Source organism: Bos taurus, chromosome 7 (assembly GCF_002263795.3).
Source record: "Bos taurus isolate L1 Dominette 01449 registration number 42190680 breed Hereford chromosome 7, ARS-UCD2.0, whole genome shotgun sequence".
In the NCBI taxonomy this organism is placed as follows: Eukaryota; Metazoa; Chordata; class Mammalia; order Artiodactyla; family Bovidae; genus Bos; species Bos taurus.
The window spans coordinates 54,678,883-54,704,992 of record NC_037334.1 but is presented as its reverse complement, the minus strand read 5'-3'; positions in this window follow the sequence as shown (position 1 = coordinate 54,704,992).

Below are 26,110 nucleotides of genomic sequence, written 5' to 3'. Positions count from 1 at the left end.
TCAGTGCTTTCAGTATGTTAAAAGTAAAGGAGTGGGTGGCCAGCAGGGATTCAGGCCCCACTGGCTGCAGGTGCACTTATTGGACATTTGGCCTTGAATGACTAGGGATGCTGCAGAGGATGGAGATGGAGGGAAGGAAACAGACATAGTGGATCCCATCACACTTCTACCCCAAACTCCAGGCTGTTCTAGGATGGTCTCCTCCATAACCCCTTCAGTCTCTATCGATCCCATCACTCTGTTTTATTTTTATATAGTGCTTGACATTATCAAACATTGTCTTGTCCATTTATTTGTTTATTGTCTTCTCCACCATCACTCCCCTGTAAATTCGCTGAAAACAGCATCTTGGCTTTCTTGTCCAATACAGTCGGTATCTGCAATGCCTAGAATTGTCCCTGACTGTTGTTCAATAAATATTTGTGGAATGAGTTAATTGTTGAATTGATGCCTTATATCCTCAATCCTGGAGCTTCCCTGGTAGCTCAGTGGTAAATACTCTGCCTGCCAATGCCACGGACAGAGGAACTCGGCAGGCTACTGTCCACAGAGTCACAGAAGAATTGGACACAATTTAGCAACTAAACAACAATCACATCCTCAGTCCCACCTAAGGGTGATCTGAGCTTATTTATCAGCAGAGAGAAAGAGTCCAGGAGTGGGGAAATCTTGATAAAGAGGAGAGCAAGAATTATTAGGAACCCAGGATCAAAAACACAGGTGGAGGGATGAGAGTGAAAAGGCTAAAGACTATTTCTTGCCCTGGCTATCAGTTTTCACCCAAGGCTGACAACAGCCCTCTCACTTTCACTCCCAGACAGCTGGGCTCTGAAACTCGTGTAACTAGACACATGTTGTAATTAATCATCTTTATAAAATAGCTCAGAGGATTATATCCAGCGAGTAACCATTCAACCTTCTCATTGTCCGCATGGCCTTTTCTTTATATGTTGGTCTGCTTCCTAAAATAAGCAGACCCTGTCTTATTAAGAGCAACTCTAAAAGATGCTAGAGTGGTTTATGTGAACCCTATTCAGAAAGCTGCATGCACACATGGAAAGAAGTATCTGGCTGAGATAAAACAGCTCATTTAAATGTAGTCAGCAAGTGAGTACTCAAATCTCCAGAAAGTATTTAATAGAAAGGAAAATCTTCACCTTATGGGTAAGGTACATGCAGGAAGATTCAGAGGATTTCCCTGACTTTTAAGCTTTAACACCAATAAATATATACCATGAAGTATAGCTTTGTTCCTGAAATGAAGGCTGCACAGTTTGCTCTGTGTTTTAATGTACACACATGGGGATGATACCTTTCTTGTGACATCTGTCCTTAATATAGTCATTTATCTTTGGAAAGAAATCTCACTGAAACAATTGGCAAAGATAAATTTTAGTTCTATGACCACTGGTGCAGAAAGGCAGAAAATTCTGGGGTCCACAGCAAACTGCATGATAAACAGTAAAACAGTAAAATTAAAACTACAAAAATGATCAAAAGGTATTTCTCCAGACTTTGGCAATGGTAAAGAATGTAAGTTGAGTTTAGTTTCCATTATCATTAGCATAATTTTCATTATCATTAAGAGTAAAATCAGATAATTTTACAATCAAAGATATCTCGAGTGTTTTCTTGAAAATTAGAAGAAAAGGATATCTGATTGAGATTTAAAAAAAAAAGAAAGATCCTCTAAAGACAACCCATCTCTGTTAGAAGTGTTGCTGAGTCATATTTAATGCAGAGAATCCCTTTTGCCATCTTTGTACTATAATGTATTCCCTACATTTTTAAAACCAGCAAGACCATATATGTGAAACACAACAGATTATTTTCCCTGTCTTCGTTATTTCCAATAAACTTGTGTTCAATATTGTTAAAATTAATACTGTGTTTCTTCAATCCTATTTTAATTGGCTCGTTTGTCAGTAAGGAGACTCCAAGCGTCTAAGGGTGAAAGGGGGTGAACACTGAACAATACTGGAAAGCAAGAATCCTAAGGAATCCTCATTCCCAATGTTGACACTTGTTCATTCAACCAGCAATTGTCAAGCTCCTATCCTGTGTTAGACGCTTTTATAGATATTGGGGATAGGAGAGTGAATATGATGAAGACCCTGCCTTCTTGGATAAGCTCATCTAGAGAGAAGGCAGGTAAAGAAGAGAAGCAAGCTGAGACCAGTGCTCTGGAGCACATTTAGAATCTGACAGTAGTGAAACAAGGCAAAAAGACTCAGGAGTCCCTTGTATTATATGACAAAGGGAAGCAAGAGGAGCTTGGCATCATGAAAGCTTTAAGGGTTTCATCTTCCAGAAGGAAGGCATGATCAACCTGGGCCATGGCTATAACAAGAGACCAAGTATAATGAAGACAAACATTTGGTCACTGTATTTGCTAAGATTTCAGTCAGTGAAGACATTGAAAGAGCCAGTTCAGTGGAGTAGATGGGGACAAAAACCATCTAAATGATGAAAAAGGAACCAGGAGGTGACAAAGCAGAAACACTATGTTTAAACAATTATTTTAAGGATTTTGGCTACAAAGGGAAATTTAAAAATAAAGCTAATCTAGAAACGAAGGAGTCCACTTCAGAAGACAATCAGTCACAAAGACACTGATAGTACTGGAGACCCAACACACTGTCAGTTTTTCAAGACAGTCTCCAAAGCTGCATTTCTTTAATATCCCAGTTGTTCTTGTTGACTCAGTTTATTTAAAAAATGTGTTGTGACCATCAAACAAATTGCATCTATAGGCCAGATGATTCAATAGATGAAAGCCCCTGATTCTAGTGGTTAGCCCAGGACAGGGAGAGAGACCACCTACCTATCTTTGCTTCAGTTCTTCCTCTGTTCTCTTTCTGAGCAATATCCATTTCACATACTTGCTCGTCCATGTTCTATTGTAAAGTGGAAAAAAATGTAATCACTTTGCTTTGTCTGAGTGATACCAAATAGCTAGTTTTATCTTTTCTTAATTGAGCTGTTTTGATTTTTTATTTATTTTTAATTTTATTTCTATTATTTCTTAAACCAGCAGTAATAAGCAGAACAGAAAACTTCAGAAGCAATAATGTTTACTGTTTTTATTCTTTTTTTATGGTGAAAATAACCAAGAAATACCCTTTAGCAAATTTTAAGAGCACAATACAGTATCGTCAACTGTAGTCACTTTGCTGCACACCAGTTCTGCCAAACTTACTCATCTTGCGTAGCTGGAACTTTGTACACCTGACCAGCGTCTCCCCAGTTCTCCTTTTCTCTAGGTCCTGGCAATCACCTTTTATTCTCCATTGCTATGAGTCTGACTATTTTATATTCCTCACATAAGTGAGATCTTACATATTTGTCTGTCTCTGACCGGCATATTTCACTTAGCATGATGTCCTCCAGGTTCATTCATTCACGTTGTCACAAATGGCAGGATTTCCTTTTTTAAGGCTTAATAATACTCCATTGTGTGTGTATCTTACATTTTCTTTATGCATTCTTCTGTAGATGAGCATTTAGATTGTTTCCATATCTTGCTTTATAAATGTATTGTGGACATGTCACAAATATGTGCATATATCAGATCATCAGGTTTTCCATCTTAAATATAAACAAATTTTATTGTCAATTATATCCCAGTAAAGCTGGAAAAAAATAACAGTGAGCAATTATCTGTGGCATACCTATGGTATGCTCTGTGTGGATGACGGGAATAAAGAAGCTGCTGGACATTCCAACAAATTAGAGGTGCTCTAAGTCTGTGAGTCTCTCTCTGTTTTGTAAGACTTAGAAAATGAACTTATGGTTGCCGGGGGAAGGGATGGTTAGGGACATTGGGAAGGTCATGTACACACTGCTGTATTCAAAATGGATAAACAACAAGAACTATTGTATAGCACATGAAACTCAATGGCACAAAGATGGCCTTTTTTGTGGTTCTGGGACCACTAGATATTGAATTTTGACCCCATCATACACAAAAATCGTTCCAATTATGTTGCTACCGTTTAGTGCTCAGTCATGTCTGACTGTTTGCAACCCCATGGTCTGTCCATGGAATTCTCTAGGCAAGAATACTGAAGTGGGTTGCCATTCTCTTTTCCAGGGAATCTTCCCAACTCAGGGATTGAACCCTGGTCTCCCGCATTGCAGGCAGACTCTTTACCGTCTGCTTATTCCAATTATATTTTAGATATAAGACTGAAAGGCAAAACAATAAAATACATATAAGAAAACATAGAAGAAAAAAAGAAAATGTAGAAGTATGTGTGTTCATGACCTTGAAATAATCAGATTTTTAAACAAGACACAAGCATCAAAGTGCCACAAAAGAAAAAACTGATTAATTGGATCACATTAAAGTAAGAAGTTCTATTTATCAAAAAATACCATTAAGAGAGTGAAAAGGTAAGCCACAGTGGGAGAATATATTTGCAATACCTCTGTCTGAACAGAGATTATATGTATTATATCCAGAATATACATGGAACTCCTTCAAAGAGAAAAAGAACTGGAAACTCAATTGAAAGAAAAAAAGTGGGCAAAAAGATTTAAAGGGCATTTTACAAAAGGATATTCGTGTTACCACAAATATGTGAATAGGATATCAACATGATTAGTTATCAGAGAAATACAAATGAAAGCCACAGTGAGATGCCACTACGGATTCACCAGAATGGCTACAATTTAAAAAAGACTGATCATTCCAAGTTGATGGCAAGCATAAGGAGCAACTGAAGCTCGTGAACATGTTGGTAGGAGCTAATGTTTACTAACGCATGCACTGGGGATTTACTAACAACCCAACAATTCCATGTCTAGGAATCTTCCCAACAGAAATTTTTACACCCAAAGACATAATCAAAAACATTAATAACAATATTATTCTTAAGAGCCCCAAACCCAAATATCCATCAACAGAAAAATGAGTAAATTGTGGTATATCCATATAATATATTTTTACATAGCAAGAGAATGAACAGATTTAATACATACAAAGATACAGATGAAGCTCTCAAGTGTAATATTGAGCAAAAGAGGCCAAAGGCAAATGAATGCATACTATGTAATTCTATTACATGAAGTCCAAACTCTGGCAAAACTCATCTATGGTAATTAAAGTCAGGGTGGTGTTTACCTTTTTAGGGGTCATGACTGGTAAGGGGCTTGAGGGCCTTCTGGGTGTCATTAATATTCCCTGATTTTGGTGGTTATAGTCACATCATGAAAATTAATCATGCTATGTACTTACGATCTGTGTGCTTTCCTCTATGTACGTTTCCATTCAATAGACAGTTTTCCTTTTAGGCATACTTGCTGAGCACCTGTAATGTACCAGACATGATGAAGGTATAGGGGACATGCTGGTAAATAAGAGGAACACAGGCTCTGACCATGGGGTTTAGTCCAATGAAGGATTAAATGACTAGCTATTTCGGGGTTGCTTTTTTTTTTTTTTTTTTTTGCCCTTTGTGTAGAAAGAACAAGTCATCCTGAAGCTCAGACATGGGTGTACAGAAAACCAAAGATTTTAAACATTCACTTTCTCTGAAACTGAATCCACCATTTCCTCCTCACATGTTCTCAAAGGTAGAGGTATTGGTACCATGTACAAGGTACGTCCCTGCACGTCTCCTCTGAGCTCTCACTTCCTGTCCAAATCTTTATCTTTTAATGTAGTACATTATCTACATGAGTGCTTCCTCCAGTAGACTAAATTTCTTGAGAGCAGATATTTGCTATTACCACCCTTTAATCCTCATGCTTAGCAAGTGCTTGCGGAGAAGGCAATGGCACCCCACTCCAGTTCTCTTGCCTGGAAAATCCCATGGACGGAGGAGCCTGGTAGGCTGCAGTCTATGGGGTCACGAAGAGTCAGACACGACTGAGTGACTTCACTATCACTTTCATCCATTGGAGAAGGAAATGGCAACCCACTCCAGTGTTCTTGCCTGGAGAATCCCAGGGACGGAGGAGCCTGGTGGGCTGCCGTCTCTGGGGTCTCACAGAGTCGGACACAACTGAAGCGACTTAGCAGCAGCAGCAGCAAGTGCTTGACCTGTAGTAGCTAGGTATGTCATAAATACTAGTTAGATGGATAGATGGATATGAATATACAACATCTATGCAGGTCAGGCTTCCCTGGTGGCTCAGATGGTAAAGAAACTGCCTGCAATGTGGGAGACCCAGGTTCTTATGTTCTTTTATTTTAATTCTTTTATTTTAAATCTTAAAAATATATTTGAACAACAATCCTTCAGTCAGTTCTTGGTATGTCAGTTGATTAAAGACTGAGAAGAAAGAATATCTTCTGGTGATATAAAGTGTTCTATTCTTGTAATTTTAACACTGCCCAATATGATAATTGAGTTGTCTCAGACACCAAGTGATTCCAGCCTGTGTGAATTGGTTAGCTACTAGCAAGCTACTAAATATATCTAAAGTGAGCACTCAAAGTATTCTTTTTTAAACCAGTATTTCTGTACCACAGGTTCTTCAGTGTGAATTTTCCTAGCAAAATAAATCAGTGGCACAACAAAAAGAGTGAATTAGTGTCTTGGCAATTAAAAATAGCCTCATCTGTAACCTAGCAACCCAGACTTTCAAGCTTGCCAAAAACATCCATAGTCTTGGAGGTAACTTTTGGAGTGTCTTCCCATAATGACTTTCCCTACCTTCAGCCTGAGTGAGTGCTCAGCAGTCATTTGTTACTATACAATCCCATTCCAGAGTCCTAAAATATATATCTGTCATCTTATTTACAAAGGTTGTGTGGAAATTCTGTAATTTATTTAATAAATCCCCTAGGATTTAGGTTGTTTTTAGTTCTCTAGTATTATAATTAATGCAGCAATATCTTACCCAAGTATCTTTGAGTAATTTTGTGAGTCTATTTGCATTATAAATTCTTAAATTATAATTGCTGGGGCCCATGACTTAGGCATTTTACAGGTCAATAAATATTATTTAATTGCCTCCCCCTCCATGAGTCTAACTTTGAACAAAGGGGCCTCAAAGCCTCCTGGAAGTGGGACCAGAAAGAGCATGAAGTAGCGAGTCAGAAGAAACACACTGGAGTGTGAAAGGAAATGTGATTTTGTACAATAAAGGTCAAAAAATGCTCGATTCTTCCTCATCTCATATAACCAAGGTCACTGAGTTCTTAATGGACCATATTGAGTCACCACTGTATAGATTCACGTTTACACATAGCCTGCTTGGTAGACTGAGACAGGAAGGAGCACTAAGGCCCAGGCCCTCTGTGGTTGAGAATTCATGAACTCAGCAGATTCTTGGAGATGGGAATTCTCCCTCTAAGCCTCCACGCCCTTCCAAAAGTCCTTCTGAACAAATGGAGAAGTAGTAAGGATTTTTCTCACTATCTCAAGGTTTATATGGCAGTTACTAGTTTAGAAAGTACATTTCCATCCTTATAGAACTCTGGAGTAGCTATAATACATATTTTATAGACAATGAAACAAAAGACCAAAAATATATGGTGACTTCCCCACAATAATAGAACCGGTAAGTTTTAGAGTCTGAATCCAAACCAGTGGGGTATGGTTACAAAACAGGCTACCTTTAAGCTGAGCCACTTAACTGGAGTAGCTGATTTTGACCCCCACCCACCCCAAACCATTTATCTGTAGCTGGTTCAATCCATTGTCAAGCAATAATTAGCTTTTCAGTTGAGTATTCAGGAACCAAGAAAACACAGCTCCAGGCAAACAGCAGGAACCTGTTGGAGTTTGAATTTTAAGAAATCCCTCTCGGGTTATTGGGTCAAGACCTACCGCAATTTAGAAAATAATGAACTTCACTTAGCTGAGTTTAAGGCTGAGTTCTTAAGAAAGAGATGAGTAAATACTTCTGATCATTAGAGTCCTGTATTAGCAAAGTTTTCTGAAAAATTTTGACGTGTTAGGAAACCTTTAAAACTATAGAACTATAGAACTGGTGTTCTGCAACCATTCCCTCTCTCCCTACACACACACACACACACACACACACACACACACACACACACATGCATACACACACACGCATACACACACACACGCATACACACACACACACATACACACAGTGTCATTCTTATATTCCCTGCGGTTTGAGTTCTGTTGCCAAATCGGCAGCAGTAAATGTTGGCACACAATGGTACACCACTCTCTCTGTCCGGTTGCTGTGGGTCCCTATTGGGAAACACAGTTCCCTCAAGTGCCTTGGACTTGGCCATGCAGTCATGAGTGTTAAAAATAGATGTGTAAAAAAAAAAAAAAAAATAGATGTGTACAGGCAAGAGGAACAACCATGGGAAGTGGGTTTTTGGCATTTCCTTTGGTCATACGTGCATCTGTTACCCGCCAACTGATTTCTAGAATGTGATTACAGATCGCTTACAGTAATAACTTCTATACCAAATACCTAGCTAATAAAAACACATGACTCTTCAGATGCAAAGTATGGTGACAAACTGAAGAAATGCTCAGGCTGACTCAGACCTTAAAATAAGTCAGCATAGATTGATAGGCTTACATATTCAAGGTGTTGACTTCCCTTCCCTCCTTATTCGTGATCTCAGTTCTTGGCACCAGTGGTCTCACTCAGAGCCATGGAGTTGAGCCCCTTCACATACGGATGACTCCGTGGCTCTCCAGCCTAGACCTCTACACTGAGCTCGGCATTTCCAAATGATCATCTCATTAGGGCCTCAAACTTAAAATGGAATTTTGTGGAGGTTTTCCCCCAAGGATTGACTTCTTTTCTGTTTTTGCCCAAATAAGTAAATGGCACCACCCAGTTGCTCAAATCCATCCTTAAACACCATCATTGATTCCACTTTTCCCCTCATATCCTGCTCATCAGCAGGTGATCTATTGATACATCTTCCCCTGTCCACCACTGATCTTCTAAGGCCACACCTTAGAAGGTCCAGTTTCTCACCTGGACTGCTAAAACATGACTGCTTTTGCTGCCAATTCCTGACGAGCCATGTTCCCCTGCTAAACCCCCCTGAGGTCTTCCTGACACACTTAGGATAAAGTACACGTGCCTTATCATGCAGGATCCAGGTCCTCCTTACCTGTCTGACTGATCGCGTTTGACTCCGTGGAGGCTGAATGTGCTGCCATGTCATTCTTTCTGCCCCTCAAACATGCCAAGCTTATCCATTAGGGCCTTTGCCTCTTTCTGGATTACTCTCTACTCAGATCCTCATAAGGCTGGCTCCCTTTGTCATTTTTGTCTCAGTTCAGCCACCACCTCCTCAGGCCTTCCCTGAACACCCAAATCTGTGTAACTCCTTCCATTCTTTCCTTGCTTTCACGTGTAGCACCCCACCATCTCCTATTTTCAACATGTTTCCCATCACTACCTGCAGTCATCTTGTCTACTTTTTAATTTTTGGTCTCCTTCATTAGAAGGCAAAGTCTTTGAGGACCAGGGAATTTGTCTAACTTCTCACTGAACTCCCAAGGTCTGGCCCAGGCTGAATGACTCCTTATCTGACATGGTTGATACGGTCAAAGCCCATGTGTGTGTGTTAACCGAGATGGAGCAAGGCTGTGTTACTCCAAGTGAGAAGTGTCACTGTGTGTTCAGTCTCCACCTCATTAGAAATTTCTTCTGGAAGAGAAATGAAGATTCCAGCAAGGGCTACCTGATCAGTTTGGGCAGTTTTGTCTCAAACTTAATCCTGACTCATGTTCTCAGATACAGAAAGAACCAGGAAGCTCATGAAAGATTCGTGTTTTCATTTACTCTGCAAATATTTATTGAGAGCATACTATATACAAAGACGGGTGATGAGGGTTCAGTGGTGAATGAGACAGAAATAGTCTCTGATTTCGTAGAACTCATAGTTTGGTGGGGGAGACATGGTTAACAATTAACTATACAAGTAAACATTTAAGTTTGTGATGGGAGCTAGGAAGAAAGCACAGGAAGTTATGACAGGAAGGCGTATGCACCCTACATATTCGGAAAGGACCATAAGAAACCATTATTCTAGGGTGACACTGAAGCAAGTTGACAGAAAAACCACCACCATCAGGCCAATCCTGCCTCATTTCCCTTCTCTTTCCTCCATGATCATTCCATTTACTGTAAAAGAAGGCATTTTCCCTGTATAAGCAGACCACAAGGCTGGGTGACCCTACTGCCTCTAACAATTGACCTTGGATGTCTTGCCTGGGGTAGTAAGGGGAAGGGCAGAGGACCACTTGAGCCAGCTTATCTGTAATGTACACACTCTTGGTCCTTCCATACACTCCCTAAAAATCAGTATGTAGCCAAGGTCTCACCCAGTTAGGAACAGAACCATTACTGCTAGCACTGAGACTTCATCAGCAAGGTCACTGGCTAGCATTTACTGAGAGCTACATGTGTACCAGCTAGCCTCCTAAGCATTTCCTCTCCTGACCACCTTCCATCTTCACCACTATTGTGGTAGCTACAATCATTCATTCCCTTTATAGATGAGAACTGATACACAGAGAGTTGCAGTCACTTGCCCAGGTCAAAGGAGAAAGTGACAAACCCAGAGTTAGAATCTGGGTCCATCAGGCCACTCTTAGAAACCACACTATGCCACTTCTCAGTGGTAGAAATCAACAACTAGAAACTTCTCCAGAGCTATCTGATTTGGTCAAGAATTAGTATGACTAGGGTCCTCCTCCAGGCCCTGAGATAATTTGGGATGGAAGAACAAGCCTTATCTTCAAGACTTTGTGTTACTTAATTTTACCGGATGTGAACCCTCCATGGCAATCTGTTTACTACTCACTTCTGTACTTTCAAGGCACAGTGCACTTTGATAAGACCTCATTTGTTCTCAGAAAATTTATTTGAGTCAGAAACCATTGTGATCACTTTGCAGATAAGGCAACTGAGGCAGAGGACCGACAGACCAATAATGCTCAAATCTCCGAAGTTGTATCAGAAGCAGATAACAAACTGCAGGTCCCATTTCTTGTGCTGCACACTGGTCGCCCATCATCCCCAAGCTTCCAATTCCTCTCCCAAAGCATGAGAGAACTAGGCAAGGACTTCTCTGGGAAACACCTTTTTCCCTAAATTGACATTACCCAGTGTTGCGTGTGGTGGTCATCAGTTAGCTCTGCCTGTCCAGCCAGTGGGCTCTCTTTTTTTGTGTGTGTCAGCTTGTCAGTGTGCCTTGTCTTGCTGCTCACAGTCTCCCTTGGGAGCCCAATTGCAGGTCCCCAGGAAGAGGAGGGAAAGGCATGTGGACAGATACAGCCCCTGTATCACAGCAGGGAGGACGGTTTTCCCACAAGAAAATGAAGTTGTCATTGAGCAAAACCCACCCATGTCCACCACACAGGACTGGAGAACTTAAAGTTCTTCCAAACCTGGATGCAAGGTTCTCCAGCCCTTTTGGTTCTGCCAGAGGATCCTTTGAAAGAGGAAGGCAGGAAGGGCATTTCCAGGGAACAAAAGATCAACATGGGTTTCAGGTAAGGTTCTAAAAAGGGAAAGCAGATCATCCAGCTCTTACTCCAAGCTTTATTCTAATCTTCTGTTCCTTTGCTCAAAATTCTGCTCCAGGCAGCTGTTGACCCTTCATGAGAGAAAGATATATGGATGTTTTTAATTTTTAAATTCCAAGGAATATATATATATATATATATATATATTTTTTTTTTTTTTTAAGATCTCTGTTGTTTGCTCCTCCTTGAGGAATGAAGAAAAAATCTGAACTAATTTAAGGCTATTTACATGTCAGGAAGGAAAGATACAAAACAAACATGACACCAAGCCAAGAAGGAACTAGAGAGATTGTGGAAGAAAATAGCTCTAACCAGAAGTTGCCAAGGTGGCTTCAGGGTTGATTCAGGCCCTCAGCTATGTTTTCTTCAGCTGGGACAGTAGGATCTTTAAAATTGAATTATCAACATTTAAAAATCAGTATTTCATATAAAAATATTTTGCATGAGAGCTTTAGGCTAGAAATGAAGAGCAGCTGTTCCGTCCGGACACTGCCTAAATTCTCTTTCTTCCACATCTCTGGAAGCCTACTCATCATTCACGTTAACTGCTAGCCCCCAGAGCCATCTGTATTTTGCAAGCTCTGCTTTAGTCCAGCAGCTGTGGCCACCAGGAGCCAATGTAGACACTTTTCTGAGCTTCCCTGCTCATCCCAAACACTGAGCTGCTCCCAGGAATGTGAACCTATGCTTTTTATCTTGTCATGCTTCGGCAGTCATCACATGGAGAGAGAGAGCCTAAATCAATACCCAGACTAGTTGGAGAAAATAGATCCATTTGAGATGAGGTTCACATTTCACTTTGGCTTCTGCTGCCAGAACCAGGAGTTTACTGTAAATGGCCCCAAGGAGGGAGAGCCAGTGAGGATGGGAGGGAATTAAATTAAGAACTACTCACAGCTGAGGATCTGCAAGCAGGAGAGCCAGCCAGCTTCCGGAAACTGTCAAAGCCGGGGTGCAGCAAAGTGGCAGAAAGGGTGTAGGTTGAAACAGTGAGTTCCACAAAGAAACTAGGGAGACATACAGAAAAACAAGATAAATGTCTGAAATATTTGTATACAATCAAGTGAAAGTGTAGCAGTTCTATTTATTAGTGTATTTAAGCAATTTAAGATCATTCTGGTGGCTCAGATGGCAAAGGGTCCATGTGCAATGCAGGAGACCTGGGTTCGATCCCTGGATTAAGAAGATCCCCTGGAGGAGGCCATGGAAACCCTCTCCAGGATTCTTGCCTGGGAAATCCCATGGACAGAAGAGCCTGGTGGGCTACAGTCCATGGGGTCGCAAAGAATCAGACATGACTGAAGCAACTAAGCACAGCACAGCACATAGGTACACTTCAGGTCACAGAATTAATTTTTACCTTTATTAAAAAAAAATTGTTCCTCCTTTATCCATGAATTCATTCAGCAAAATCAGATACCTACTGTGTATCAGGCACTATCATAGGCTTTGGAAAAGCTGAGCTTAAGAGATGAGCAGAACTTCAGTTTTAATTTGTTGATTTTATTTGTTTTCATTTATTGGTATAAATGTTGACCTAAGTTTTCCCTAAATTTCAATAAAAATGCTAGAATAATAATTCATGGATTGAGCCAGACTAACCTTTAACAGAGATAACAGATTTGCAGCATGGGAGGAAAGGCCACCCAATCAGTTAAAGCCTTTTTAGTAACATCCCATATTTGTATATGTTTGTTTATAAATTACATATGTGTGTGTGTGTGTGTGTGTGTGTGTACACATATGTATAAATGTTTATGTATTTATACTTTGTACATTACAAAATATACAAAGAAATGGCTAATTTGAAAATGCGATTTTTAACTTTTGTATTTATTTGTTATTTTTCAAACTAGAATTCCTAATATTTCCCTGCCACCCTGCAGTGCACTGTTTCCAGAACTTTCCATGGTGTGTCACCCATGGTGGAGGTCACTAGGCTAGCCTCCATCTTCTAAAGTTGTTAATGGGTTCAGTAGTGAGAGTATCAGACTTTCGAATCAGCAGGACTTGGGATGATTTTCACTGATCCAATCAAGCGATGATGGGTCTCCATCTTGGCACCTCCCCAGAGCTGCTGAGGTCCCAAGGGATCCCAGAGCACAGGATGATCTTTCTCAAAAGTAAACCTATATGTGGAACTCCACTGCTTACAACCCTTCAAAGCCAGTACTTGGCACCTGACCATAAAGCACACAACCCTGAACCAGCCTGCCTTGCCAGCGGAACCCCTCACCCACCCCATTGTGTCTTTTCTCTACCAGGGTCTCCCTTCAGGCCCTGTAGCAACTGTGTGGGTTCTTCTGCCCCAGGCTCCTCACACAGTCCAGTCCCTTCCCTCTGCCCTAAAAGCCCTTCATCCATTCTTTTTTTAATTTTTTTAATTTTGTATCTGCATATAATTAAAGATGTGTTAATTTCAGGTGTACAGCAAAGTGATTGACTTATACATATATATGAAAGTGAAAATATTAGTCGCTCAGTCACGTCCAACTCTTTGTGACCCCATGGACTGTAGCCCATCAGGCTCCTCTGTCCATGGGATTCTCCAGGCAAGAATACTGGAGTAGGTTGCCATTCCCTTCTCCAGGGGATCTTCCCGACCCAGGCATCGATCCTGGGTCCCCTGCATTGTAGGCGGATTCTTTGCGCCTGAGCCACCAGGGAAGCTATATAAATATGTGTGTGTGTGTGTGTGTGTGTGTGTCTTATTTTTCAGATTATTTTCCCATTTAGGTAATTACAGAGTATTGAGCAGAATTTCTTGTCCTATACAGTAGGTCCTAGTTGGACCTACCATAACCATATTTTAAATATGGTAATGTGCAGGTATCAATCCCAAAATCCCAATCTATCCCTCCCTCCCACCAACCCTTCCCCACTGGTAACAACAAGTTTGTTTTCTGTGTCTGTGAGTCGTTTCTGTTTTGTAAACAAATTCATTTGTATCCTGGAGATTATCATGCTATGTGAAGTAAGTCAGACAGAGAAAGACAAATATCATGTGATATCACTTATATGCAGAATCTTAAAAAAAAAAAAAAAGATACAAATAAACTTATTTATAAAGCATCCTTTCTTCATCTTGAATATCACTTCCTCAGGGACCTGTCGCTGACCCTCTCATTCTAAATCCAGCCATCCATTATTATTCTCTCATGACATTTAAAATTTTTCTTTATAACACTTACAATAATATGAAATCACAGATATATTTGTGTGCTTTCTGTTGGACAGCTTTCTTCCCAGCGTCCTCCATAAAGAGAGGAGACTTGGCACATCTGTAGCTGCCAAATGACCTGGCCAAGTGGATGGAAGTTAGCATATACTCAATAAAGATATTGTAGAGGAAAGAGAAAGAAATGAAAGAAGGACAAAATTGATTCCTTTTTTAATGTATAGGCACCTACATATAAATTTTCTGAGTACTAAGAAAGAAATAAAAATTTCCTAGGAAATAGTTTCTGGCAGAAATGTTGGTGAGGTTCTCTGCCAGTGAGACAGACCACTAAATATGTCTGTAATTACAGGGAAAAGGAAAAAATTTTCAACTAAGGTAGGCCGATGATTTTTTTTAATGTGCTCAAAAGAAGTAATTCAAATATTCTTATGTTCCTGGCTCATGATAAATACTAAAAAAAAAAAATGTTAAAACACTGAATGTATGAGCAAATCATTGAAAAAAGTGTAAGAGTCCAGAAAATATGAAATACTAAAGTAACAAAAATAATGTTCAGTGATGATAAACTAGCTTAATAAAGATGGTAGGAAAATAAATGTAATACCATAAAATAGTAACACATTAGGAATAGTAGTTAATGTTTACATAACAACTAATATGTGCCAGGCATCACTTATGCATACATTAACTCATTAATTTCTCACAACCATCCTTATTAAGATAGGTTCTTTTATTGTTCCCATTTTATAGGCAGGGAAATGGAGGCACAGGGCATTCATAACATGCCTACTATCTTGCAGATGGTTAAGTAAGACCAGGGGCATCTGGCTCAGATCTCTGAAATCTTGATTACTTCATTAACCTTGCCACTTTTAATTAAATGAAAATACATATACATACTGTGACATTGGTTGTAGCAAAGAGCAAATTCATCCTTACCTGTGGCCCATGAAGAGTTTTATTCCAAATTTTTACTTTTAAAAATAAAATTTTAAAAGGCTATTCATTTTGAGGTTAAAAGTATGTCTTGGAAAGGCATGAAGGTCCTGACTTTTTAGGGGTGTGCGGACAAATGTTTCCCAAACATCATACATCTCCATAGAAGAGAATTCATTGACTCAGCAAATTTTTATTTTATATCTACTAAGTTTGAGTCACTGCAGGGCCTAGGGATTCAGCAAGACCTGCAGTCCCTGCTCTCAAGAAGCTTGTAACTGGGAAAAGAAGAGAGAAACTAAACAAATAACTCCTTATTAATGACTGTTGTGAGAGCTGATAGGGAAAAAACACCAGGATGCTACAAGCAGGGAGAGGCCATCCATGGCAAGCAGTTCAGAATGAAGGGAAGCTCTGGAGCCCTTGCCTCAGCTCTTTGTGTGTATGTGTCCCATGGCCAGAGACAGTGCTTCTCTGATCAAATCCTGCCCCTCCCCTGCTCCCACCAGATGCATAACCTTAGATAGGTCTCGGCATCTCTCAGTGCCTCCATTTTCACACTTGTCAAGTGCGGATAACATGCACATCCATCTCATGAATGTATTATGAGGACTGAATGAGATAATACTTGCATATCGCTTAGAACTGTGTTTAGAACTACAAGGGGATAGTCAGCACTAGGTGGTGGTACTGTAGTAGCCTCTCAAAACCATAAATCTGAATCTAGGAAAATTGGAAAGATATCGAAGGCAGTATTAATATGAGAGGTTACTTTAAGCTCATAACCAAGATGAATTTTCATGCCATATATCACTAAGCGGTTTGCTTACAAGATCTGCCAAAATGGCTGTCCTGAAAGTGTTTCTATATCTCTCCATCCTCTTCCTGAATCAGAATTCCCAGAGTCAGAGAAAGAAGAGTCTATTTTGGCTTTCCCCTGCAACTTAATTGAGTGTAGCTGGTATCTAAACACTACATCCTGATACTTCAGCATTTAATAAAGTTATTTGGGGTTTTGTAGGAAGAGTCTTAAATTCCCCTCTGCCTTTTGCCAATTATTGATACATTGTTATGAAGTGATGGTGCCCATAATTATAATTCTTTATCCTTTTAACTAAATTTAACATTTTTTAACTTTAGTATTAATTACTCCTTTAAAACACAACACAAGCATTTCCATTTCATTGTGACTAGATAACACATTGCCCTGAATTTTATTTTGCATTTGCCAAGTTTGTAGGTCTCCAGTATCAGAAAATTAATTGGAAGTTTGCGTTTTCTATATTAAACAGAAAAAGTCATAATGGAGAAAAACTTCCTGGGTGTGATCCCATCCCTGCCAGTGTGGTATGCCAGCAAACTGTCAGGCACATCACAGATGGGAAAAATGGGGGAAATACCCACCTCAGGGACTCACAGGAGGCAATGGTGGGAGAGCAGGGGGAGTTGACGGTCAGGCCTGAACAAAGGAAGAGAAATATTTCCACCTCTCATGAGTCATCAAGTCAAGTCTCTCCAGCGGGCTCAGGGGGCCTCCTAAACTTTGCAACTTGGCTTTGCCCCAGACATGAAATATGGAAAGGCACTTCTGATGCAACACTTTCATCACCACCGCTACTTTGCCTCTTTCATCTCTGTCAAGAGATACAGCACCGGTTCCTGTAACTTCTCCCTGTGATTGCCATGCTGACACAATTGTTTACATGGAAATTCAGAAGATTTTGGAATCAAAGGGCATGTGGACATTATAATCAAGAAACTGTATTTATGTCCCCAAAGACCATGCCCGTATGGGAACAATCTGATCTACCTCCTATTCCTCATTCAATCCTTTCATGGTATGTTTTATAGTGCTTGGTGTCATTGCATGTTTAGTGACTGATAGAATGGCACCCCACTCCAGTACTCTCGCCTGGAAAATCCCATGGACGGAGGAGCCTGGTAGGCTGCAGTCCATGGGGTCGTGAAGAGTCGGACACGACTGAGCGACTTCACTTTCACTTTTCACTTTCATGCATTGGAGAAGGAAATGGCAACCCACTCCAGTGTTCTTGCCTGGAGAATCTCAAGGATGGGTGAGCCTGGTGGGCTGCCGTCTATGGGGTTGCACAGAGTCGGACACGACTGAAGCAACTTAGCAGCAGAATTATACCTCCATTCTTAGAATTCCCTGGTGGGCCAATGGTTAGGACTTATGCTTTCACTGCCAAGGGCCTGAGATTGATCCCTGGTCAGGGAACTAAGATCCCTCAAGCTGCACGACTTGCCAAAATTAATAAATAAATAGAATTAGACTTCTGTTTCTATGAGGTCATATTGTTAGTCATATGAGTGACCAGGATGATCATTCTAAGGATTAGAGCAGGCATATGTGGGTGAACATGTGTGCACACACACATTCACATGCTTATCAGAAATGTCTTCAAAAACCACTTAAGTTCCTGATAAACAGACAGCCAGTTTGAAACCAATAATCCCAAATTCCACATATGGATAGATGTCTCCTTAACAGCTGCTGCTGCTGCTAAGTCGCTTCAGTCGTGTCCAACTCTGTGCAACCCCAGAGACGGCAGCCCACCAGGCTCCCCAGTCCCTGGAATTCTCCAGGCAAGAACACTGGAGTGGGTTGCCATTTCCTTCTCTAGTACATGAAAGTGAAAAGTGAAAGTGAAGTCACTCAGTCGTGTCCGACTCTTCGCGACCCCATGGACTGCAGCCCACCAGGCTCCTCTGTCCATGGGATTTTCCAGGCAAGAGTGAGTTGCCATTGCCTTCTTCACCTTAGCACCTGAGCTTCTGCTATCTCTGTCCCAGAGAAAAGAGCTAGAGTTCCACAAAAAGTAGAAGATTTTGCCCTGGAACTACACTCTGTCCTCCCGTGGTTCTTTCCCCTTTAAGCAAATCCTCCCCACACAAGAAATATGTTTATTTGTATTTTCAGTTAGGTTGACTATTTATCCACATTTCCTGCTGATGAGTCATTTATGCAGTTAACTGAAAAAAAAAAAAACAATAAATTGGGAACCAAAACACTGCAAAATTAAGGATCAAAGACGCAAAACTGACGCAAGCCCCAAATAGGTATGGGTTAAGAATTTAATCAGCAAACACGTCAGTCAGCACATCAGAACAGTACTGCCAGGGAAGCTGGGTTTTCAGATTTTTTTTCCTGGGGTCAACACAGCCTGCCTCCATGGAGCACCTTTCCTGCTTTTGCTCACCAGACACTTGTAAAAAAAAAAAAATCACCCACCAGTATTTAGTCAAAGAACCGAATCACATTTACTTGGAATCGACATGAGGAAAGATCCAAGGCTTGCTCACATGGTGCCTAGGTAAAAGGTGTATGTGTTTGTCTCTGTAAATAAGAGGCCTGAATGACAGGAAGACAACAGGAAAATGGCCCTGGGTTTACAATGGAGCTTGATGTGCTACAGTCCATGAGGTTGCAAAGAGTCAGACACGACTTAGTAACTGAACGATGCCAACAACAAGGCAGAGAGAGGCACCAGTCCTCAGCATGAGATTGCTGGGTGAGCAGACAGGAGATCCCTGCCCACACCCTAAGTGGCTGGGTGTGCAGTCCACACACAGACTCCTTAGGCCATTTCCATTCCAGGACTCATTTGGCTGCAAAGCTGGAGGGTGAGTGTTAATTTCAGCTCTTCCTCTGGGCACATGTTATCTAATATTTAAAAAGATCAACCAGGAAGGTGGAGGAAGCATGTATACACAATAGCTTCACTGAAGTATTGAGAGTGATGAAAAACATGACCAGGAGTTTAGAAATGGATACAAATAGCGTGTGTTTAGCAAGCATGTACTATGCACCATGTGTATTACCTATGTTAATTCATCCTCACAACAGTTGTATGGATAATGGACTTATGGCCACAGCAGCAGAAGGAAAGGGGTGTACAAATTCAAAGAGTAGCAATGACATATATACACTGCCATGTATAAAATAGAAGCTAGTGGAAAGCTGCAGTAAAGCACAGGAAGCTCTGCTCAGTGCTCTATGATGACCTAGAGGGGTGGGATAAGGGGTCGATGGGTGAGAGGCTCAAGAGGGAGGGGATATATGCATATACGCATGCTTATAGCTGGTTCACATTGTTGTACAGCAGAAACCAACACAAAATTATAAAGCAATTATCCTCCAATTAAAAAGTTTAAAAACCAGAGAAACAGTACTAAAAAAGTGTTTGTCACTTCAGTCGTGTCCAGCTCTCTGCAACCCCATGGACTATAGCCCGCCAGGCTCCTCTGTCCATGGGATTTCCCAGGCAAGAATACCAGAGTGGGTTGCCATTTTCTTTTCCAGGGGATCTTCCCAACCCAAGGATTGAACCCAGGTCTCCTGCATTGCAGGCAGATTATTTACCATCTGAGCCACCAAGGAAGCCCTCTGAGAATAGAAGGGAAGCCCTATGAAAGGGTTTCTATTATTGATATCTTTTCATAGATGAAACAGCTTAAGCCAATGTTCCCAGAAAGTAAAGGGTGGTCCATCTTGACTTGAAGTTCAAGTTCTTAGCGACACCTGTGCTGTCTTCCTTTGACAATAAATCAAGTCTGTCTGCGTCTGATTATACTATCACATCAAATGTTTTCTATTTTGTGGAGAACCAGTTCTCCAAATTAAGAGCCTCTTATTACCACGCTAAACCATAGTCTATAAAACATGCCTTTTAATTGTCATTTACATTTTCCTTACAATGAACAAAGAGAAAACTTTGAACTTTTTATCCAGCCGATTGAAACACTGACCTTCATATGTTGGCTAACATAACAGGAGAAGCTACGCAATCGTTTTATAGCCCAGTCTGTCTCTGATGTATTACCTCTAGCCTCTAAAGGACTGATGTGACCTAAAGCCCACAGGGCTCTCTGGAGCTCACACAGTCTCACATTCACTTCTTAGCTACATTCTCACCAGTCTCAGGTGTCCCAGGTGTCCTAGCTTCCCTGAAGGGAAAAGACAGTCCTGCTCCAGATCTCTTTCTCCTTTTACAAAAACTGCTTTCAACTACTCCCCTGTCCACCTGCTTCCATAACCTTCTTCTCAGTTTTGCACACTTCAACAAGTGTAATATGGTTGAACTGTGGTGAAAACACAAGTGTTTTCCAGGTTCAGATAATACCTATGACTCACCCAGGGCTGAAGACAAGGATCAACTGTAGAAGTCAGTCCCTGTGTTCTCTTGCCTTCTCTCTTGTCTGCTTGGGCATCCCCCATTCTCCCACTGTGTGCAGATGATGACTAGTCCTGAAAGTGAGGTAGTAAAATGACCCACAGTAGCCTTTATCTTGTAGAACTCAGCTTAGAATATCTGGAACGGAAGCAGTTACATGTGAAGTTCTGGTTTATAATCCAGTAACCTGCTCTTCTTAAATGTATATTCATCCAAAACCATCCCTTCTAGGCAGAGCACTTTTTGACTCACTCATGAGATCACTCTTCTGCTCACTAGGACCCAGTTTTCCCATCTGCAAAAGTAAAGAGTCCTAAATCATTTCTAAAGTCACTTCCAGTTCTAAGGCTCTTTGATTGTAACTTAGGATCCCGTTTTCCTACACTAGGAATTTCCTTCCATCCAGCCCTTTATTTATTCATTCATTCATTGGGGGGGGAAATCTGTACTTGCAGTGCCTCCTGTGCTCTAGATAGTGTTTAGGCAGAGGGGTTAAGTAATAACTAGGACGGATAGCATCTCTCCCCTGTAGGATACATAACCTTCTGTCTTTCCCCTCCCCCAAACAATTTGAAAGTGTAAATCAAATTTGTGGTAGAGTTGCTCTAACAATGTGGCATAATGGAGTGAAATTTGAGTTCAGAACACCTTACTACATGTGTAACCTTGTGTAGGTCACTTGGGCTGAGTCTTCCTTCATATAGAAAAGTAGAGCCCAAATCCTGTCTCATGAACTGTTATACAGAATAGGGATGTGTGCAGGTGCCTAGTGCACAGTAAGTGCTCAGTCATAGTCACAGATGTTGCTATTATTGTGAACAGCAAGAGGCTATGCATGCACCAAACATGTTGGCATTAGGCCACTCTCCTTGCTTTTTGCTTCACTGATGGGATTTTTGTCTCAAAGACTGGTGAGGATGTAGCTAATAGAGGAGATGTTTTCATTGAAGTGCTTGGGTTTGCAATATGATGACCTGGTGGGCTGCACCCAGTCTTACTTCTCTATTGCTGTTATAACAAATTATTGCAAAATAAGTGGCTTAAAACAACATAAATTTGTTGTCTTACAGTCCTGAAGGTCAGAAATTTGAAATGGGTCTCACTGGGCTACAGTCCAGGTATCAGCAGAGCTGTTTTCCTTCTAGAGGTTCCAGGGAAGAATCTGTTACCTTGACCTTTCCAGCCTCTAAAGGCTCCTTCAGCTGTGTGGCATCTTTAACTCTCTCTGACTCCTCTTCTGCTTCCTTCCTTCATTCTAAAGGACCCTTGTGATTACATTTGGCCCACATAGATAATTCAAGATTTTTTTTTTAATTTTTTTTTTTAATTCAAGATTTTTATCTCTCTGTTGTAATGCTAGCTGATTAGCAACTTTCATTTCATCTGTAAGCTTAATTCTCCTTGCCATGTAACCTAACACATTCACCAACACCAGAAATGAGGTCCTGGGCAGCTTTGAGAAGTCACTATCTCGGCTACCACCCCTCTCTGTAAGTTTTTCTCATCCATCTCCATCTTTGCGTTCCTGCTGTTGTGTCCCTAACTTTGCCTCTAGTCAGCAACCTGTGAAAGCAGCACCAGATGGAGGGCCTCATAGGCGTTATGCAGGGGACAAATCGGGATCCCAGACCATAAGCCGAGGGGCTTGAGCCCCAGGGACATCCTAGGGTATAAGGCCCAGTCTGCCCTGCTCCCACCCTCCATTGTCCTTCACTATTCTAAACTACTCCTTGTCTCCCACTGCTCCCTAACTAAAGTACAAGCACCTCGTCATGGCCTGAAAGAGGCTACCCCAATGATTGGCCCTCGGGGATACCTTCTGTCCGGCAGTTGTCACTTACTGCATTTGTGAGTTTAAGTGACTGGTATCCTGCAAATCTGAAGTCTAGGTCTAAGTCTAAAAGAGGGAGAAGGCAATGGCAGTGATCTTGGAAACGTTATTTAACCTCCTTGAATTTTTATGTTCTATCTATAAAACAGGGGTAATACCTCTCTCAAAGGATTGGCATGAGGATCAAACAACTTAATGCATATGAAGTCCTAGTCCAGTAACTGGTGCTTCATAAATATCTAATTAATGAAAGCCGTATAGCAAGGGTCAGCAAACTTTTTCTATGAAAAGCCACATAGTGAATGTTTTATGCTTTGTGGGCCAGACAGTCTCTGTCACAAACATTCAAGTCTTCAACTACTCATTGCAGTGTAAAAGCAGCCACAGTCAAAAAACAAACAAATGAGCATAGCTGTGTTCAAATAAAACTTTATTTATAAAAACAAGCAGAAGGTTGTATTTGGTTTGCTGACTCCTGCTATATAAGCGTATGTCAGAGGTGTCCAATTTATGTTCATTGCTTTGCTGTTGCCAAAGTGAATTAAAAAAATATAAACATTAAAAGTTCCAAATTCCAGTAATCTGCACCTGGCTTTGAACTCAGAGTCGGAGGCTCTATCCACACTTGTGACCTTAGAGACCTTCAAAATAGAATATATTGATTCCTCTCCATATAGTAGGCTAACAATGACCTAAATCCTTTATTCCTCCTCCTATGCAGAGATGTAGTCTACTTCCCCTTATCTTGAATCTAGGTTGGCCTTAGTGATTTGCTTGACCAATAGACAGGGACAGAAGTGGTATTTTGAGACATCTGAGGCTAGATCATAAGAAGACTTGAAGCATAAATCAGTATCATTTTTTTAAAAAAAAGAGAACAAAGGAAAAGAAGCCCTGAAGCTTCTTCCCAGATCTCTTGAAATACTCACTCTGTAAAGCCCATGCCATATGGCAGGCTAGTAGGCAACTCCAGTAGAGTTCCCAGCCATCAGCCACCATCACTTATCCTCCACCCAAGACAAAATCTAATCATGTGTTAATTAGCCTCTAATTAAAATAAATAAATTTAATTTAAAAATCTAATCATGTGAGTGATGAAGCCCCAGTGATGCCATGTGGAGATGAACCAGCCTGCAAAGCCTGTCCCAGTTTGCTGGCACAAACAATTGTGAGTCAGATAAAATGGTTGTCTTAACCCACTAAGTTTTTAGGTGGTTGGTTATAATCAGAACAATTGAGAATTTAACTCTATAAGCATAGCTATTTAGGTCTGATTTGCTCAATAGCATTTCCTAATATTCTAGAACAGTGACTGGCAAGAGGAGGTATTCAATAAATAATTATTGAATAAGTGAATGAACAATTAATCTGTTCTACCCTGATTTATCTGGCCAACTTCTCTGCAAACTTCGAGCCTCAGCATAAATGTAATTTTCTCTGACTGTCCACCATCCCCCCACATTATGTCAGATTCTTTCATTCTTTGCCTTTTCCTTCATTATGCCAATGCCTGTGTTGTGCTGTGCTTAGTGCTCAGTCATGTCTGACTCTTTGCGACCCCATGGACTGTAGTCCACTAGGTTCCTCTGTTCATGGGGATTCTCCAGGAAAGGATACTGGAGTGGGTTGTCATGTCCTCCTCCAGGGGATCTTCCCAACCCAGGGATCAAATCCAGATCTCCCACATTACAGGCAGATTCTTTACCATCTGAGTCACCAGGGAAGCCCAGGAATACTGGAATGGGTAGCCTACCCCATATCCAGGGGATCTTCCTGACCCAGGAATCTTGGGGTCTTCTGCATTGCAGGTGGATTCTTTACCCTCAGAGCTACCAGGGAAGCCCCCATGCTAATCCCTACTATAGTGCATATAATGATGCTTTTAAGCACATATTTAATGCCCATCTCCCTTCTAGAACATGAGCTTCCTGACAACAAACATGGCGTCTATCATGTTCTCTGCTCTACCTGGCAACCAGCAAGCACTCAATATCACTAGGCACATCGTAAATATTGCTGAATAACTAATAAAGGTTGCTATACGAAAAATATTTTACCTAGAAAGTTCTGTTAGTCTCAGTCCAGTCCAGAGAGCAGCATAGGTCATCACTGTGCTGAAAACACCAGAAAGTCCTAAAATCTACTGGGACGGCAGCATGCCAGGCTCCTCTATCCTCCACTGTCTCCCAGAGTTTGCTCAAATTCTTGTTCATTGAGTCAGTGATGTTATCTAACCATCTCATCCGCTGCTGCCCTCTTCTCCCTTTGCCTTCAATCTTTCCCAGCATCAAGGTCTTTTCCAGTGAGTCTAAGGTCTCTTCCCATCAGGTAGCCAATGTACTGGAACTTCAGTTTGAGCATCAGTCCTTCCATGAATATCCAGGGTTGATTTAGGATTGACTGGTTTGATTTCCTCACTGTCCTTGGGACTCTCAAGAGTATTCTCCAGCACCACACTTCTAAAGCATCAATTCTTCAGTGTCCAGCTTACTTTATGGTCTAACTCTCACATCCATACATGACTACTGGAAAAACCATAGCTTTGACTAGATGGACCTTTGTCAGTAAAATTATGTCTCTGCTTTATAATACACTGTCTAGGTTTGTCATAGCTTTCCTTCCAAGGGGCAAGTGTCTTTTAATTTCATGGCTGCAGTCACCATCCGCAGTGATTTTGGAGCCCAGGAAAATAAAATGTCATTCCTTCCACTCCCGCCCCCCACCAACCCTTTCTATTTGCCATGAAGTTATGGGACCAGATGCCATGATCTTATTTTTACAATGTTGAGTTTCAAGCCAACTTTTTCACTCTCCTCTTTGACTCTCATCAAGAGGCTCTTAGTTCCTCTTCACTTTCTGCCATTTTAAAGTGGTATCATCTGCACATCTGAAGTTGTTGACATTCCTCCTTGAAATCTTGATTCTAGCTTGTGATTCATCTAGCTCAATATTTCACATGATTTACTCTGCATATAAGTTAAATAAGCAGGGAGACCATATACAGCCTTGCCGTACTCCTTTCCCAGTTTTGAACCAGTCAGTTGTTCCTATGTCCAATTTTAACTGTTGCTTCTTGACTAAAATACAAGTTTCTCAGGAGAGAGGTAATGTGGTCTGGTACTTCCATCTCTTTTGTGGAATTTTCCACAGTTTTTTATGACCCACACAGTTAAAGGCTTTAGCGTAATCAGTGAAGAAGTAGATGTTTTTCTGCAATTCCCTTGCTTTTTCTGTGATCCAACAGATGTTGGCAATTTCGTCTCTGGTTCCTCTGCCTCTTTGAAGCCCAGCTTGTACATCTGGAAGTTCTCTATTCACATAGTGCTGAAGGCTAACTTGCAGGATTTTGAACACTACTTTGCTAGCGTGTGAGATGAGTGCAATTGGGTGGTAGTTAGAACATTCTTTGGATTGCCTTTCTTTGGGATTGGGATAATAGTTGACCTTTCTCAGTCCTGTGGCCACTGATGAG